This window comes from Peromyscus eremicus, chromosome 17, assembly GCF_949786415.1.
Source record: "Peromyscus eremicus chromosome 17, PerEre_H2_v1, whole genome shotgun sequence".
NCBI lineage: Eukaryota > Metazoa > Chordata > Mammalia > Rodentia > Cricetidae > Peromyscus > Peromyscus eremicus.
The window spans coordinates 55,531,310-55,546,342 of record NC_081433.1 but is presented as its reverse complement, the minus strand read 5'-3'; the positions used below and the strand labels follow the sequence as shown (position 1 = coordinate 55,546,342).

Sequence of the window (15,033 nt, the reverse complement as noted above, 5' to 3'; positions counted from 1 at the left end):
TAAGACTGTTGTTTTGCTAAGTGGACGTGTTGTCAAACTACCTTACTTAATATTTATACTTATGTCCATAGATTAGTGGTGCTGTACGCTTCGGTCACTGAAGCTTCTCTTTTGCAGTGGGTGACAGGTTCTTCAGAGACTCAGAACTGAGAACAAATAATCAGTGAATGCTTAGCCTTAACTGGGATGTCTTCATTATCTCAAGGCTCGGGACATCAGAAGAGGCAAACAGAATGTTATAGCCAGAGGAAGGAGAGAAGTAGGGTGAGCTTTTGTCCTCTGGGCATGGCACAGCTGTTGTATTCTTGAACTCTCAATAGCTATATTACCTGCATAATATCTACAGGCGGTTAATGGTTGCTGAGGAGAGAGATTTTCTTTCCTGGCATAGCCAAGGTAAGTTGCCTAAGCTCCTATCTGGAGACCTACTTTTAATGTCATTGGGTCACAAAAGAAAGAGACCTAAAAGTAGAAGGGGGACTAGTGAAAAGAGAAAGGGAATCAGTGGGATCAGGAGGGGACTAAGAGAAGGTAGAAGGGGTGCGTATGATCAAAATATGTTTAATGCATGTATGAAGATATCATCCGTTGTTATGTATAAGTAATTGTCTTAGTTAGGATTTCTGTTGCTGTGAAAAGACTCCATGACCACAGCAACTCTTATAAAGAAAATGTTTAATTGGGGTGATTTGCTTACAGTTTCAGTGGTTCCATCCTTTATCATCATGACAGGGAGCATGACAGCATGCAGGCAGATGTGGTGCTGCAGTATTAACTGAGAGCCCTACATCTTGCAGGCAACAGGAAATTGAATGACACATAGGTGTTATCCTAACTAAGCATAGAAAACTTGAAAGCCCCCCCCCCCCCCACAGTGATATACTTCCTCCATCAAGGCCATACCTACTCCAACAAAGCTACTCTTCCTAATAGTACCACTCCCTGTAAAATAATCGGGGCCAGTTACATTCAAACTACCACAGTATTACATGCTTATAAAAAACCAGAAAGGGATCTTCAACACTTTCAATTAACTTCTACAAATATTTTGAGTCTGCTGTTTATCTTGCATTGCTAATCTTGACTCATAAGGAGCTAATGAATTAACAAGCAGGGCAACATTCGTACTAGGAACCATTTAATAGGAAATGATACATAATTTAGTGTCAAATGATTGATACAAATCTCATGGAAGGGTGATTAATTCTATGCTAAGAGCCCTTATACAAACAGAGGAGCTTCTGCAAGGTGAAAGAAAATAAGTGCCAGCAGCATTCCATATCCTCAAATACAACTACAAGTGGTTGTATTGGAGATGAAGATCAACAGGGATCCTGGGGCTGTGTGGTCAGCAGTTGGACAGAGGAAAAGTGGACTGTAAGGGCCCTGGGCGGGGGGGGGGGGGGGTTGGGGGGGGTATGAGAGGGTGCTTTTTGTTCTTTGATTGGAAGGGTAGGTATCAAATGGAGGACAAAAACGAGAAGAATGTGCTACTCCGGGAGCAGGTGAGAGTGAGTATAGGGTTATGTGGAGGACGGTCGAGTGCTAACGCAGGTAGAGAGGTGAGTGAGTCAAGAATTGATCATTGAACTAAAGTATCAAACAGTGGTGATCCAGGGAATGTGTGAGAGCCACAGAAAACCTGTGCTGAGCCTTTTCACAGAGGCCTCCAGAGTGGTCCAGGAGGTGCTGAAGGAACTAGAAATCCTGAAGACTGGTTACATTCTTCCTCTCCTCTCCATGTCTTTGCTCTTCACTATACATTTCCCCTTTTGCCATTGATTATAATTTATAAAAATATTTTTATTTTGCTTTGTCTGCGTGTGTCTATGCACAATATGTGTGATTTGTCCTTGGAGTCTAGAACAGGGTGTCAGATCTCCGGGAACTGGAGTTACAGACTGTTACTAGCTACCATGTGGTTACGAGGATTCAAAACCTAGTCTTCTGGAAGAGCAGTCAGTGTTTAACCACTGAGCCATCTCTTCAGCCCTTGTTTATGTTTTTTGATACTAGAGTATAATAGTTTGTATCTAAAAAAAAACTGCCACATGCTTTTAATATGGAAAAGTTTCTTTAAATGTCTTATATTAAAATGGAAATTTAAGTAATTTAGGCTGTGAGCAGATAATATGAGACCCTCTGAGGCATTTTCTTAGCTTTTTAAAAATAGGCCCTTTTATGCAAAATTTGTATAAATATTTGTGTGTATTTTCTATAGGAGGAAGATTGAAAGGGTTTTTAGTCAGACTTCTCTTAGATCTAGGTAGCAGAAAACGGTTTAAGGATTAAGTTATATCTTCCTAGTCCTAGAAATCCAAATGTTACCCAAAATTAATCATTCCTATAGGAAAAAATTACAAAATAGGCGTTTTGGAGTAGTTCCTATGAAAATATGATATTTCAGTTGATTTTAGAAGACCTCATGCTGGGAAGATCAAAAGGATTAGCCTATACTTTTTTTCTTTTGAAAAATGGTGTAATTACTATGAAGAGAGCACTTTCTTTAATCTTTATAAATATGAAGAGGGTTAGAATTGTTTCATGCCTATGTATCCATGGATGGCTGTGGATGGTAAGATGCTATGGCAGTTATCTAGGATATTACATAGACAGCCTAGGCCAGTGAGATAAAAGTCACTAAGCAAGACAGTATAAATCATGACAATGTAAGGGCCTCAGGTAAAAGTGCAGGCCACATGTATTAGGGCTCAGTAAAATGGGGAATTGGATTTGTTATGGGGATGGGAAGAGTAGAGCATAGTTACATATAGGAGAATAACTTTGAGCAAAGATCTGGAAGTGACTATGTTGTTCACAGTTGACCATTGGAGAGGCAGCATTCTCTTCCTTTAACAGAATGGACCCTTCATCCTGGCATCCTGGCTTCTGGTACTGGCTATAAGTTACTGAGCCACTCTGTGCTCTCTCTCTCTCTCTTTTTTTAATGCAAAAAGCTGGAAAAATCACAGTAGTGAGAGCAGTAAGTGAAAGAGTTAATGGTCCAGTCACTGAAGGGCTCTAATAATAAGGCCAAGCAGGAGCTGGCATGCTAGGTATGGCCCTTGGGCCAGTTTCTGTGGCCTTTGTAGGTACTGTCCTATTGGAGTGTAGTCTTCTGTTAATCTACTATGGTTTACAGCTGCTTTTGCTACTTTGGCAGAGTTATTACTATGGAGACCACAAAGCTTAAACTATTTGCTTTTGAGATAGGGTTTTGTTATGTAGCCCCTGTTGGCCTCCTGTAGTCCATGCTGGCCTAGAACTCATGGCAGGCTTCCTTCTGTTTTTCAAGTGCTTGGCTTATAGGCCTGTGCCAGTATGCCTGACAATTATCTGATCTTTTAAGGAGAAAGTGCTGATCCCTGAGTTAAAGAATTACAGATTTAACGTCAGTATGTGGGGAATCGGTTTCCAATCTCCGTTTAGTTTTGCTTTGGGGAAGGGAGGCACAAAACTGGACAGTGGTGACAACATTGCCATCAGAAGTATAGTGCTCAACACACAACGTACAAGCATACAGAAAATGACTGATTAGAGAGGATAGTGATAATTGCCATGATTATTTTTTCTCTTTTCTTTTTTTCTTCAAGACAGGGTCTCACTGTGTAGCTCTGGCTGTCCTGGAACTCGCTCTGTAGAACAGGCCAACTGCAAATTCACAGCGATCCACCTGCCTCTGCCTTCCAAGTGCTAGGATTAAAGGCATGCTCCCAGCTACAAGATGTAGAAAATTAGGCGCAGTGGAGGATATCAATTGTCAGGTGTGTAGTTAAGAGCAGAAGTTAATTTCTAAGCAATTTTCTGTGCTCAGATGCACGAGACATCAAGAAAATAACTATAGTCATGGTGAAGACAAACAGGGAGCCCTGAAGTATGAGCCTGGAGCAGCGTGCCTTCTCCCCGCCCTCCCGCCACTCCTGAACACTGCACCCTCTCTGTCACCCCCCAGGGAGTAAAGGTTGCAGGGGATTGGGATCCCGAGCGAGCCAGCAGGTCGGTCCACCGAGAAAGGAGCATGGAGGAACTGGGACCATCCCGGAAGATTGCACCAGTGGTGTACTGGTGCACCAAGAGCACACAGCGGGTGAGGAGCCAGGCCTCTGAGAGCCCTGACCCAGCATCCCGAGAGGCACCCCTGGCTCCTCCTCGGGCCCACGGGGACATGTCATACAGAGAGCTCTACAAGGGTCAGGATCCCTGACCCAGATGAAGTGTGGTGTTCTGCTGAATTAACCAAGGAATACAAAGAGGGGGGATAAGAGTCTGCAGCTGACTGGAAGATGACACACAATTTGGGAATACTCAAACCATGTCCAAAATAATAGTTGCGATTCTTATGGATCCAGATATCTTAGTAGGAGAAAATGACCTCACACACTCAGCCATCTCCATGAGCCTGCAGTTCTGCAAAACCTAAAGGTCTATTTCCTGGAGTCCAACCATATCTATGCTTATTGTGGTATTGTGCTTGTTGCCATCAATCCATATGAGCAGCTGCCAATCTATGGACAAGATGTCATCTATGCCTACAGTGGCCAAAATATGGGTGACATGGACCCCCACGTCTTTGCCGTGGCAGAAGAAGCCTATAAGCAGATGGCCAGAGATGAAGAGAACCAATCGATCATAGTCAGCCGAGAGTCTGGAGCAGGGAAGACTGTGTCAGCCAAGTATGCCGTGCACTATTTTGCCAGGGTTGGTGGCTCAGCCAGTGATAGCAACATTGAAGAGAAGGTCCTGGCATCCAGTCCCATCATGGAGGCCATTGGGAATGCCAAGACCACTGGCAACAATAGCAGCACTCTGGGAAGTTCATTGAGATTGGCTTTGATAACAAGTACCACATCATCAGGGCCAACATGAGGACGTACTTGCTGGAGAGTCTAGGGTGGTCTTTCAGGTGGATGATGAGAGGAATTACCACATCTTTTACCAGCTCTGTGCTGTTGCCAGCCTTCCTGAATTTAAAGAGCTTGCTCTAACATGTGCAGAGGACTTTTTCTACACATCCCGTGGAGGAAACATGACCATCAAGGGTGTCGATGATGCAGAGGACTTTGGGAAGACTCGACAGGCCCTCACACTTTCTGAAGTGCTGGAGTCTCATCAGATAAGCGTCTTGAAGATAATTGCTTCCATGTTGCACCTTGGAAGTGTGGAGATTCAGGCCGAGCGTGGTGGGCATTCCTGCAGCATACCACCCCAGCAGGAACACTTCTGCAACTTCTGCCACCTGCTGGGAGTAGAGCACCATCAGATGGAGCCCTGGCTGTGCCATCGCAAGCTGGTCACCACCTCAGCGACCTAGGTCAAGACCATGTCCCTGCAGCAGGTGGTCAATGCGCGTGATGCCCCGGCCAAGCACACCTGTCCCCAGATGTTCTCCTGGATTGTGGAGCACATCAACAAGGCCCTGCACTCCTCCTCCCTTAAGAAGCACTTCTCCCTCAGGGTCCTGGATATCTACGGGTTTGAGACCAAGAGTAACAGCTTTGAGAAGTTTTGTATCAACCGTGCCAATGAAAAGCTAAAGCAACACTTTTCATGTGTTCAAGCTGGAGCAAGAAGAATACAGGACGGAGCATGTCCCATGGACCTTGATTGACTTCTATGATAACCAACCTTGCATAGATGCATAGAAGCAAAGGTGTTGGATGAAGAGTGTAAGGTCCCCAAAGGAGCTGATCAAAACTGGGCCCAGAAGCTCTGTGAACGACACTTCAACAGCCAGCACTTCCAGAAACCACGCATGTCCAACACAGCCTTCACTGTCATCCATTTTGCAGACAAGGTAGAGTACTTTTCAGATGGTTTTCTAGAGAAAAATAGAGATATGGTATATGAAGAACAGATCAACATCCTGAAGGCCAGCAAGTTCCCACTAGTGGCTGACTTGTTCCATGATGACAAGGACTCTGTTCCTGCCACCAACACAACCAAGAATCGATCATCTTCAAAGATCAACATTCGCTCTTCCAGACGCCCCCAATAAAGTCTCCAATAAGGAGCACAAGAAATCTATGGGCTACCAGTTACACACTTCCCTAAACCTGCTTATGGAGATCCTGAATGCCACAACTCCACACTACATTCGATGCCTCAAGCCCAATGACGAAAATCTCTTTCACTTCGACCCAAAGAGAGCCGTGTAGCAACTGATGAGTATTGGAGACCATTAAGATCAGTGCAGCTGGCTACCCACCCAAGTGGACCTACCATGACTTCTTCAACTGATATCAGGTGTGGATGAAGAAGAGAGAGCTTGCCAACACCAAGAGAAGTATCTGCAGGTTTGTCTTGGAGAGTCTCATCAAGGATCCAGACAAGTTCCAGTTTGGCCACACCAAGATCTTCTTCTGGGCAGGCCAGGTGGCTTACCTGGAGAAGCTTCAGGTAGAGAAGTTCCAGGAAGCCACTATCATGATCCAGTCAGGGACTGGCTGCAGAAAGTAAAGTACCTTAACCCTGCAGAGGTTCTACAGAGGACACCTGGCCCACAGGCTGGCTGAGCACCTGCGGAGAACCCATGGAGCCATAGTGTTTCAGAAGCAGTACTGGATGCAGAGGGCCTGCCTGGCCTACTGGAGAGTCTGCTGGGCTGCAGACATCATCCAGTCCTTCACTCAGGCCATGTTTGTGCGAAGAAACTACTGCCAGGTCCTCAAGGAGCACAAAGCCACCATCGTCCAGAAGTGTGCCTGGGGCTGGGTGGCACGTAGACATTTCCGGCAGCAGTGGGATGCAGCCATTGTCATCCAGTGTGCCTTCCAGGCCAAGCAGGAGCTGAAGGCTCTCAAGATTGAGGCCTGCTCTGCATAGCATTTGAAATACCTCAGTGTGGGCATGGAGAACAAAGTGGTCCAGCTACAGGAGAAGATTGATGACCCGGAACAAAGAGTTCAAGACTCTGTCAGGGCGGTTGTTTGAGTTACCTCCACACATGCCATGGAGGTGGAGAAGCGGAAGAGGGAGCTGGCACATTACCAGCAGAACCAGCAGGCTGATGCCAGCCTGCAGCCGCAGGAGGAGGTGCAGAGCCTGCGCACTGAACTACAGAAGGCCAAGTCGGAGCACAGGGTCCTAGAGGGTGCCCACAGCAGGGAGAATGGCAAGCTGAGAAAGCGAGTTGCAGACCGGGAACATGAAAAAGCTCTTTCAAAGGACAAGAAAGAACACCTTAATAACCAAATCCTGCACCAGTCATAAGCTGAATCTCCCCAGAGTTCTGTGGAGGAGAACCTCTTGATGAAGAAGGAGCTGGAGGAGGAGAGGTCCAGGTACCAGAACCTCCTGAAGGAACACTCCCAGCTGGAGCAGAGATATGAGAACCTGTGAGATGAGCAAACTCTGGGCCACGGGAAGAACCCATCAAATCAAAGTAGCTTAGAATCTGATTCCCATTACCCCTCCATTTCCACTTCTGAGATTGGAGACACTGAGGATGCCCTTCAGCAGGTGGAGGAGATTGGTGTAGCGAAGGCAGCGATGGACATGACCGTCTTCCTGAAGCTGCAGAAGAGAATGCAGGAACCTGAGCAGGAGAGGAAGAAGCTGCAGGTTCAGCTAGAAAAGGAGCAGCAGGACAGCGAGAAAGTACAGATGGAACAACAAAACAATGGCTGTGATGTGGACCAGGATGCGCATCTGGCCTACAACAGTCTGAAGACACAGAGCTTGAGTTGGAGAACAAGCTGAAGGAGCTGAGAAAAGTTGTCGCCAGCCAAGTTGTCCATGCAGGACAACTCCACTCACAGCTCCCCAGACAGCTACAGTCTTCTACTGAGCCAGCTCAAGCTGGCCAGTGAGGAGCTGGAGGTCCACAAAGAGGAGGTGCTGATCCTCAGGACCCAGATCATGAATGCTGACCATCGCCGACTGGCTGGCAAGCACATGGAACCGAACATCAATGCCAGAACAAGTTGGTTCAACAGTGAAAAATGCGTGGACCAGGGAGATGCCATTGAGGCCTATCATGGTGTCTGCCGGACAAACAGGTTGCCCGAGGCACAGCTGTAGGCCCAGAGCCTGGAGCATGAGAAGAGGTGGAGCGTGTCAAGGCCCAGGTGGAGGCCCTGGAAGAGAACATGGACAAGCAGCAGCAGACCTTCTGCCAGACCCTGCTGCTCTCTCCACAGGCCCAGGTAGAGTTTGGGGTCCAGCAGGAGATAACTGGACTCACCCATGAGAACCTGGATTTTAAAGAATTGGTAGAAAAGCAGGAAAAGAAGGAGAGGAAGCTGAAAAAGCAGCTGAAGTACACGAGGAAGGCTCAGGACTTAGAAGCTGCCCAGGCATTGGCCCAGAGTGACAGGAAGCACCATGAACTCACAAGACAGGTCACAGTCCAGCGAAAAGACTTCCAAGGCATGCTGGAGTACCACAGAGAGGACGAGGCCTCTCATCCAGAACCTGGTGACAGATCTGAAGCCCCAGATGCTGTCTGGCACTGTGCACTGTCTGTCTGCATACATCCTCTACATGTGCATCAGGCATACAGATTATACCAATGATGACCTCAAGGTACACTCGTGGCTGAGCTCCACCATCAATGGCATTAAGAAAGTCCTCAAGAAGCACAATGCTGACTTTGAGATGACTTCATTCCGGTTATCCAACACCTGCTGCTTCCTTCACAGTTTGAAGCAGTATGGTGGGGATGAGGGCTTCATGACGCAGAGCACTCCAAAGCAGAATGAGCACTGTCTCAAGAACTTTGACCTCACTGAATATCGGCAGGTGCTAAGCGACCTTTCCATTCAGATCTGTCAGCCCCTCATTAAAATTGCAGAGGGCTTCTTACAACCTATGATCGTTTCTGCCGTGTTGGAAAATTCTCACTTCTTTTGGAAGTCACTTGTTTGCACTTCCTCCTTACTCAGTTAAGATCATTTCCTTCCTTCTTGGGTCTCTGAGGGAGCTGAAGATTAGGTAGTTATAGTTTTCCTTGTTAACAAATTAAGAAAAGAAACTCACTAAAGAGGTGGAAAGTGTGTAAATTCAAAAACCTCAAAAGATAGTTTTCAGTTTAATACAAGTTAGGATAGAAAGTGAATTAGATGCATTTTGGACTCACCAAAATAGGATAAATAATGGAGTATTTTCTCTGAATATGTCAAATGTTAGTGGGCTGGACATTGTTAATGTAATTCTTGACTGTATATATTGTATACACTTACTATACTTACTGTATATAGTTTTTGTTATAACCTTTTATTATTTTAGACAAAAAAGGAAATGGGATGATATATTGTGTACCCTAATAAAATTTGCCTGAAGATCAGAGGACAGAACAAGCCACTAGATTAAACATAGATGCCATGGAGTGGTGGCACACACATTTAATCCTAGCACTTGGGAGGCAGAGATCCATCTGGCATTCAAAGTTCAAAGCCACCTTGAACTACATGAGTCTAGGAGAGAAAACAGAGCCAGGCAGTGGTGGCACACATCTTTAATCCCAGTACTGAGAAGCACACACGCCTTTAATCCCAGGAAATGATGGCTGAACAGAGAAAGGTATCTAAGGTGTGAGGAGACAGGAACTAAAGGCTTTTCGGCAGAAGTATCCCTTTTAGTTAGAAGTCTTTTCGGCTGAGGAAGCTCATTCGGTTTTCAGTCTAACAAGTCCTAGAAGTAAGACGTGGCAGTGCCTTCTTCCTTTGTCTCTGATCTTCCAGCATTCACTCTAATATCTGGTTCTGGGTTTTTTTTTTTTTTTTATTATAAGACCTTTAGAAATCGATCAACAGAATTCTTTATCAGGAGCTAGTTTTTCATAGAAGGCAATCTTTATGGTTTTGACATGTTGGATGTGTGACATGGAACCTATGAAAGATAGTCAGGAATTGACTCTGCCTCCAGGACAGGGTCTGCTTTCCAGGTGAGAGTAGGAACAGATTTAGAGAGTAGACTTGTTCAGACCCATTCCAGACCATAGGAAAGTGAGACTCTTTCTCCCAAGTCAAGGCTTCCTTCTTCTGGTGGCACCTGTAGAAGACAGACTTAAGTGGGTTGGACTGATGAAACAGTGTGTGCGTGTGCGTGTGCGTGTGCGTGCGCGTGCGCGTGCGCGTGCGTGTGCGTGCGTGTGTGTGTGTGTGTGTGTGTGTGTGTGTGTGTGTGTGTTTAACAGCACTTATTACTAGAAATGGCTCACCGTGTGGGAGAACACAGGCACAGTACCCACATGGTCTCTTGCAGACGTAGCACACATTAACCCTTCATGCAAAATGCAGGTATTTCCGTTCATCACCTGAGCCTCAGGTCCCGTCTAGGTGCCTCTTCAGACATCCACATGGTATAAACGGTCTGGACTGTGCAAACCTGCTTCTAGTCATGCTTTACTTACATTTTTCCTCATTCTGTTACAGTTATCTCAAGGTGACCTTTGCTCCGTTACTTTGATGATACGGTTTGGGAAAGGCATCATGTCTTGTTTTTCCAGTCCTTTGTATTCACTCAAAGTTTATTTATTTATTTATTTTTTTGAGACATGATCTTGTTACATATCTCAAGCTTCTCCTGAACTCACTATGTTGTCCACACTGTCCTCAAACTCACAGTGTTCTCCTAGTCTCTGAGTTCTGAAATTACACCAAGCTTGAAATCAAATTTTGCAATTAGTTTTTTGGTATAATTAAAACAGTAACTGTGGGGGAAAGTGAGACACTTGCCCTACAGAGTTGATTTAAGATGAAAACTGACAGATGCCCCATGTAACTATATGTTGCAGTCATGAAATGATATTCCAGTAAGTCTCTACTAGCCATAACTATGACTCCACACTGGTGATCTTAGGTGTCCAGACCAGACCTTTCTTCTAAGCTTCAGTCTACCTCACTCTTCTACTGAGTGGGAACACTGAATCTAATGAGACAATGTCATAGAAAGAAAGAAAACTCAATCATTAGTAAATTCAGAAGTACCTGTAAACCTGCTAAGCCAGACATCTGAGATAGAGGTCTAAAGTTAGACTCTGATTTTGGAACCAGGAGAGAAAACAAGGTAACTGCCGATGAGTTGTATTATGTTGACTACCAGAGTGCATCAAGTCAAATGTAACAGGAATCCTACCAAATGGACCCAGAGTTCTCCAGACTCCATTTCCACATGTTTTGTGGTTGCAGTTAGACTTGCTTCAGAAGAGATGTATACTGAGAGAATTTAATAGAAGGGAAGTACTGGGATATAGCCCAGACCTCAGCCACTGAGCCTTAGATTGTGAGTCAGTTAGGATGGTGTAAGTTGCATATATTAGAAAACTGAAGTGAGATAACTTGAGTTTGTTCCCTCTAGTACAAAGGATAATAGGGCTGTAAGATTCTTTGGTGGGTATTTGATGGGGTTCTTTTTTGCTTCCCTATCTGGTGGGATGCTTTTCATTCGGGATGACTGCTTCAATACTGGCCCCCTCTTCTCTAGCCCATGCTTAAGGAAAAAGGGGAGCATAGGGTGTCTATTCCTCTCTCTCTTTGTAAGGAATCTTGGATGGCTGCCACCAATTTCAGATTGCATCTCATTGGGAACTGGTGATTTGTGGACTGGTTAATATTTGGATGAGGTTAACAAAGGTTCTGTCTTTCCAGTAACCCTCCCCCAGAAAAAAAAATCCTACCAGGTTTCCTTAGTGAGAGTTTTGGAAAGGGAAGAACTGGGCAGTTTAGTTCAAAATAAGCTATTCATGGTGGCACACACCTGTACATTCAATACTCTGGAGACTGGGGCAGGAAGATCAGGAGTTTATGACCATCCTGGGCTATTTAGTGAGACCCTGCCCCTACCCCAAGAAATAGAAGTTATCGGTAATCATTGTTATAATTATTACTGCTGAGCTTTTACTGGGTATAGTAGAAGATATAGTAAAACCGCTCATCTGAGTGGTTTATTTGTATGCATGCTTTATTTAATCTTTAGAGTAACCCTATTATTTCTATGGTTTTTGGATGAAGAAGCTGAGGACTAGAAAGGTGAAATAACTTTCTTAAAGTGACACAATTATAAGGTAATGAAGTCTAGATTACAAGACCAGATCATGTGCTTTTACCACAGTGTTATACTAATCAATAAGCTAAGCATCCCTAGTTTAGAGGTCAAGAGACTAAAGCTGGGAGATTTTAAGCTGTTTCCCCAATGTAAGACAGGCTGTCAGCTGTGAGGCTGAGCTTCTCGGCTTTATTTCTGTTACTTAGTCTGCTGTCCCTGGGTACACCATCTAACCTTCGTCCTCCTGTTTATGAATTAGTCTTCTTGAGGGATGGGCCCATTTGGTTTGCTACACTTTCAAACCCTGAAAATAATAATAATCTTTCATAATTCTTTCTTTGGCATGCAGGCTTCTAGGACGGATTATATCTTGGTGGTACAGAGGGTGACTTCAGAGCTGTAGTGTCCTGCTTGAGTTCCAGTGGTCTAGTTTTACTCACCTGATCTGAGATGACTCAGACCTCTTTTGGATGTTAGTGGTCTCATCTGTAAAATGGGTTAATAATAGTAGCTATCCCAGAAGCTGCTGGAAGGATTAGATGGATTCACAAAATGAACCTGCTTAGTGTGGTGTCTTACTAAACAGTTTCCAATCTAATTATTTATAAAAATGGACATTCTGAATTAAAGCGAACACATTTTCTGGTACCTGGTTAATTGCTGCTCACTGAGTGTAGAGAATAGGAAAAAAAATAACCTTGAAGTGACTTTGTTCTCATGCTGATTAGAATATTAATGATATTGAAGATGGGTTACTTACTTTCTAATTTTTCAGTGCTGGGGATCAACCCTGGGGATAGGTGAGTGGTCTAGCACAGAGGGACACTTTAAGCCTAAGATAAGATTATTCTTCGTATTTATACCAAGCCCAAGGGTCAGTATTATGTTTTTGACCATGCGTTAGTTTCATGTTATTATCTATAAAATGAGTGCTTTTATTGAAATTGCTTGAAAAGTGTTGTACGCATCCAAAGTACTACTAGCGATGTAAAAGTTTATGCCATTGCTTTTAAAACTGGATCTTAACATCTTTCAATCTTTTCATGTCATATTTTCAAGCACTATCAATTGCCCATTAAATATTAATTTATCAGAGGAACCGTAATGTAATCATTAGTAAAATGACTGGGTGACAGCAGCACTTACAAGTGAGATAAGGACTGTCAGCTCAGGATTGATGTCATGGAAGCGGCTTCTGGGCTGTGTTTTTGCATTTGCCTCTTCCGTTGGAACAGCGTGAGAATTAAATGCTTTTAAAGGGAACCAGCCCATCTCGGTTCATGTGTGTCATTCCAGCATCAGAGAAAATGCTGCATAATCCTAGGATGACAGCCCCACCTCTGATGTCACCCAGGATGGTACGATCCTCTCTGAGCCTCTGCCGGCTTCCTGCTGCTGCACTGGGGGAATGGTTACATTAAAGCTAACTCCCGGCATCTCAGTCATCTCCTTGGAAGTAGTTTTCACAATTATAGAAAAGCCCTACAGTGGCTGTTTTCGGTAAGCTACCAAGGTAGAGAGCGACTGAGGCTGGGCACAGCCGGAGAGCAGACTGCTCTGCCTTTGTGAGGGCTGAGGCTGCAGTTCCTGGGCTCGGCTGGCTCGGCTCTGGTTCCAAGTGCTCAAAGTGCTTCCATTTACATCACCGTGTGCAGTGCAGGGCAAGAGGGGCCTCCAGGAAATTTGAAACTAATTTGCTTCCAGTTGACTAGAACAGCACATTTTGCATTAGCTTGCTTCTTCTCTCGTTAACTTTTCTCAAGCGTTAAACTGATGAACTGGGCATTTTCTATGATCAATGGGTAACTGCTGGAGCTACAGTAATCTCTGTGAGTAACCTCTATTTGTAGGTCTATGCAGGCAACTATATTTTATTTATCTATCTTTTGTGAAATGCTGCTGTGACATTCTCCGTCTATATCATTGACTGCTTTTGCTTACTGGTGTTGTCTTTTGGCCATCCCAGTAGGAGACTTCTGGGGGCGAGCCCAAGTTCTGCTGAATCCTGCTAGGTATAGAGAAGAGCAGACTGCGTTCATTCTGGGGTATCCCTGCCAACCAATCTTTAATCCCCCAGAAGACAGAAAGATGCCATGGGGGCCTCCAAATGCTTTTGCCCAGTACCTCACTTGGCTTTTGCTTGGAATATTTATTTTAGTGTCTGATATTGAATTTTCCAAATTTCTTTTTATTTTTAAATAGAGTAGATCATCCTGCTTACCTATAATTTTATTTCCTTTCGTCCCTTTGTCCCCAAGCAGTTTTCCTAGGAACAGCGCATTTTATTGCCCTATAGAAATAAGCTCCCTTTTTGTGATGCATTATATAGGCAGAAAGAGGATACAGGCTACTCTTTAGAGAGCTATGGTTTTGGATAGGATAGGGGAGGAGTTTCTCTTAAAGAACCCTAGCTCCTTTTCATCTGCTTGTCTGAAGCACAGCAAGAAGTCTAAATAGCCCTGAGCAGATGAGGATGACTTTAGAAGTGGCACCCAAATGTTCCCACTGGAGTTGACCCTGAGGTCTAGTCTCCCCTGGAAGAGGCAACTAGTTGTCTTGTGATTCCTCAGTGTGTCTTTCCTATCTGTCAAAAGCATTTTAAAGTATTTTTAAGATTTATTTCTCCCTCTAGAAAAACTGAGTTTCAACTTTCTGTTGAACTTTCAGTGGTAGATTTACTTGCGATTGTTCATGTCAGTTTGTGGGACGAATCCCGACTTTAAACCTCAGGTTTCTACTGAGCATGAAAGCCAATGTGGGTCAGCGGAGGCTTGGCCCTGGGTCCTGGGTCCCGGCTCTGGAGCTTGTTTGTTTACACTGACATCTGCCTTGCAAGGCAGCAGCTAAGGAGTTCCCAGCTGCAGTTGATCATCACTGCTAATAACTCCACTTGCTTGGCACTTGGTACTCAGTGCTTTTTAAAAGAATTCTATAGTATTTTGGACATCAGTTTAAATTTCTTCACTGTTAAATAACTTCATAAAATGCACAGGAAACAATTATTCTAATATTACCACATCTCTGTGTTAACTTTAGCAAAAGAAAGCC

At 44.4% G+C, this 15,033-nt stretch overlaps 1 protein-coding gene and 1 pseudogene across 5 annotated transcripts in view; both read left to right on the top strand.

The window, feature by feature from the left end:
• The window catches only part of Psd3 (pleckstrin and Sec7 domain containing 3), a 383,054-nt gene that overhangs the window by 81,641 nt on the left and 286,380 nt on the right, over nt 1–15,033 (top strand). The window lies entirely within an intron of this gene.
• LOC131894673 (unconventional myosin-Vb-like) lies at nt 1,464–14,708 on the top strand (annotated as a pseudogene).